The sequence below is a fragment of the Hylobates moloch genome, unplaced genomic scaffold (assembly GCF_009828535.3).
Source record: "Hylobates moloch isolate HMO894 unplaced genomic scaffold, HMol_V3 SCAFFOLD_5948, whole genome shotgun sequence".
Classification (NCBI taxonomy): Eukaryota; Metazoa; Chordata; class Mammalia; order Primates; family Hylobatidae; genus Hylobates; species Hylobates moloch.
The window spans coordinates 1-4,248 of NW_026658223.1; the positions used below are offsets into that span (position 1 = coordinate 1).

Sequence of the window (4,248 nt, forward strand, 5' to 3'; positions counted from 1 at the left end):
AGACCCAAGCCTCCCATGTGCAATCTGCATTTTCCCTGTGAAAGCCTGCGGTTCCCTGTAGGAAGCCGCCTCCCTTCTCCTCGAAGTCTCCTAGGTCTCGGTTTCTGCACCCACCCGATGGGGATGACAGTGAGGCGGTCAAAAGTCGCAGCTGGGGCCAAGCGGGAGGCAGCCAGTGGCGCGGGCTCTGCAAGGAATCAGTCGCGGGCCGGCGCGAACATGGAGCCCTTTTAGACGCTCGGGCAGCACTAGATGGTCGGGCGGGCGGGCGGTCGGTTATCTCGGTTGGTGAGCGTGTGGTGCTGATACCGCCACGGTCGCGGGTTTGATCTCCGCACCGGCCCTAGTCCCAGTTTTCTGTTGGTTTGTTTCTTTGTTTTTTCAAAACCATGAACTGTTTCTGCAACTCTTTTTCAAATGCGCCTTTCAGGTTCTGTAAGCCCCATGCGGGCAGGAGCGACTTGCGGGATCTCTTGGACTCGGCCCAGAGGTGGTCGAGGGCAGCCTGGCAGGGAAGAGCGGGAGAAACCCGGCCAGCGCTGGGGCGGTGGCTCCTCACCGGAGTCCCCGCGGCTCGGGCAAAGCGGAAGGCAGCCAGAGGCGCGTGGCCTTGACGAGGAATCGCTCGTGGACGGGCGCGAACGTGGAGCCCTTTTATACGCTCCAGGGGCGTTGTGGCGTCGGGCGGCCGGTTAGCTCAGTTGGTAAGAGCGTGGTGCTGATAACGCCAAGGTCGTGGGCTCGATTCCCGCACCGGCCACGGTTTTAGCTTTTTTTTTCCGCCGCCACCCGACAATGAACTCTTTCTACAACGGTTTGTGAAAAATGCGCCTTTCAGGTACTGTGAGCCGCGTGCGGGTAGGAGCAAATTGCAGGATCTCTTGATCTCCCCGCCCAGAGGTGGTCATGTCGAGGGCAGCCTGCTGGGGAGAGCGGGAGGCACCAGGCATGCGCTGGGGCGGTGGCTCCGCACCCGAGTCCCTGCACCCTCTGCCACCTGCAGGGCACTCAGGACATCCAAAGCGATCCACATATCCGGCCCTCGGCCCCCACCCCTGACGCCCCCGCGCTTCCTGAGGCTGTGGCTCCCCTGGAGGAATCGCCCAGTGAAGACAGGTGCTCCCAGATGTCACCGCCTCGTGTTCCCTTGGCCGCCTTGCGGGGAAGGGTTACGGTTAAAAATCCAGGTCTGCAATGAATGCATTCCACAGATGGTATGTAGGGCTACTGCATGCCCAGCACCGTTCTAGGCGGGGAGCAAAACGGTAAGTGAGGCACAAATCCCAAGCCACGTGGAGAAAGTGACCAGCCAGTAGATGACTGCCATGTTTTTAGAGAGGCGTTCCGGTTGTGGAAGCCTCTGGAAATCTTCTCTTGTTCTTCCCCCCCCCCCCCCCCCTCAGAGACATCTTAGGCTTCACATTTCTTCCTCTTGGTTCTGCGTTTTGCAGCCAGAGCAAGTGGATGAATTTCTCGCTGGTGGTTCAGCTTTCCGGGGTGGTCAGGTGTGCTCTGTTGAACAAAGCCAGTTGTGTCGGGTCAGTGCCATTTTCTGTCAGGATCTAGCAGGGGCTCCACCTGTTTTTGAAAACTCTCCAGTGGAAACATCTACTAACTCTGACCTAAATCAGTAGCTGCTCAAAATCTACAGACTACTGGCTTACAACCTTGGCAAGTGCCCAGGGTGTAGTAAAAGTTCTCAATAAACGCCAGCTGATGGCGCTGCTGCCGCTACTATAAGCAACGTTAGGGGAGCCTGGGTCGGCTGACACCTGAAATAGAAACTGTACACAAGTTGGATGTCACATCTTGGCAATAGTCGTGCCAGGTTAGATGCTGGGACAGAGCACGGAGGAGTGGGTGGAGGTTGCTGCCCTCAAGTTTCCTGAACTTGAAGGGGTTTAGAATATGCCACGATGGCATGAAAATTATTTTGAGCCGAAGGCATTTGAATTCCTGAAATTTGTTACCTGCTGAAAAGCAGAGCTTCCCAAAAGATCTCAAAAGAACTCAGTTGTCATAAATCCCTTCTTGGGAAGGAACTAGGAAAGGTTGACTCGGGCCAGGCGCAGTGGTTCACGCCTGCAATTCCAGCACTTTGGGAGGCCAAGGCAAGTGGATCATCTGAGCCCAGGAGTTGGAGACCAGCCCGGGCAACATGGTGAGATCCTCTCTCTATTAAAAAAATAATGATAAATAATAATAATAACAATAATACAAAAATTAGCTGGGCATGGTAGCACATGCCTGTAGTCCGAGCTACTCCAGAGACTGAGGTGGAAGGATCACCTGAGCCCGGGAGGTCGAGGTCGTAGCGAGCTGAGATCGCGCCACTGCACTCCAGCCTGGGCAACAGAGTGAGACCCTGTCTCAAAAAAAAAAAAAAAAAAAAAATTGTGGTAGGATACCCATAATATGAAATTCACCATTAAAAAACAGCAGGGAGCATCGTGAATGCGACGTATTGATGAGGATGATGGTGACGTTGCAGAACCTTCTCTGACACCAGCCTGGTCCCCCAGCCTTACCTTTCCTGGCTTCCTGGTACTCATCATATTGTGCTGCAAATGCCAGTTTCCTCCTTCTCGCCGGCTAGACCTGTGGTGCCCCCCAGGGAGGGAATGGCGACTCACCCACCAGGTGCTTAATAAGTGTTAGTTGGCAAGCGGACCTCCTACGCTCCCTGGGGAGAGGAAGTGGGACTTGGGTACACACCTGCAGCTACAAGACTCGGTGGGGAGGGTGCACAGAGCCTCGACCCTGTAAGAGAGGCGATCGGGCTGAGGAAGACGGGGCATTGGGGCTGCATGGATGGGAGGGACATGCGGAGAGGGTGGGTTCATTGATTTGTTCACCCGTTCGTTTACTGGTTTCTATGCATCCATCCATCTTTCATGCCTTGAGCGTGCGTTCTGGGCAGGGCCTGTACTGGGCACCGAATGAGTCACATATCATCTCTCCCTTCAAGGTACGCGCAGTCTGGGTGGGTGAGGGGAGAGACGGTAGGGTGACATGGGAACAGTTTGGGGGTTGGGAAGCACTCTTGTTAAAAATTCAAACTTTGGGTCCCCTCTCAGATTTATAAACCTAAACGTTTGCTGGTGGACCTAGGACTCCGCATATCCAGACAGCATCCTCCGCTGATTGGGATGCACGATGACGTCAGAACACGTGGATAATGTGATAACTTTTGGGCCAGGGGCTTTGGAACCTCAAAGAATGTGATAACTTTTGGGTCAGGGGCTTTGGAACCTCAAAGACCTCCGCCTGGGAGTTCCGGGACAGCTCCCGGAGGAGGTGACATCTGAGTGTTAAACACATCCGTGACAGGCAATGAGAAAATAAGGTGGGTCCGCTGTGCCGATTGGCCCTAGGCGCCGCGGCAGCTGTCCCGACCGGGCAGGGTCGCCTTCCGAGGTGTCTTGGCCTGCGGGGCACTCGCAGCCCGCCGCTTTCCCAGGGGAGGCACGTCGTCGCCCAGTGGCCCAGGTTCGAGTCCCCGCTTCAGCCGCCATGGCGGATGCGGCGGCCAGGCTTCTCCGGGCCAGGGCAGCGTTGCACGTGTGGCCCCACTGGGCCCCGAGCAGCTGCGGCAGGTCCTGAAGCAGGTGACGAAGGCGCCAGCTGCTGCCGCCGTGGCCCAGCAGGCCGCCCTCCAGCGGGACCCTGGCGCCGAGCCCCCGTGCCCTCCACGCCTGCTGCTGCCCCAGGTGAGGCTCCGGGAGGGACATGGGGAAACTGAGGCCCGGAGGGGGCCGAGGCCCCGCGGTGGGGTTAGCTGCTTGGCCGGGATGGCCAGTATCCGGCCCCAGTCAAGACTCAGGCTGTCCCGAAGCTGAGCTCCTTAGGGACGGCGTTCGGCCCCCACCCGCCACCACCCTGGCGTTTTCACCCCAGGAGCCTCACTTGAGGAGCCGATGCTCACGCTGGGCCCTGTGCCCGGGACGCCGTCGTGCCCTCTCTGCCTCCACAGCCCTGCCCGGGGCTCCCTGTGCTGCCTAGCTCTTCTTACATGCCTTTGACCACTCGTTCAGCCTTTGTGGGGCACTCCCACCTAAGTGCAGGAGGTGCAGCCTTCAACACACTCCAAGAACGAACATCAGGCAGGTTCTGGGAGGGACGGTGGGGGGGGCCGCTTTAGAGTGGGTGGTCCCGTAGGTCAGACACTGCCCCTGAGACCTGAATGAATTAAAAGGAACCATCTGAGCTTGTCAGGTCTAAGGCACAGCAAGTGCCACGGCCCAGCAT

General features: G+C 57.6%; 1 non-coding gene across 1 annotated transcript; it reads left to right on the top strand.

The window, feature by feature from the left end:
• The first annotated feature begins 686 nt into the window (after nt 1-686).
• TRNAI-GAU (transfer RNA isoleucine (anticodon GAU)) lies at nt 687-760 on the top strand. The gene has a single exon. It is a non-coding gene; the product is annotated as a tRNA-Ile (tRNA).
• The last annotated feature ends 3,488 nt before the right edge of the window (nt 761-4,248 follow it).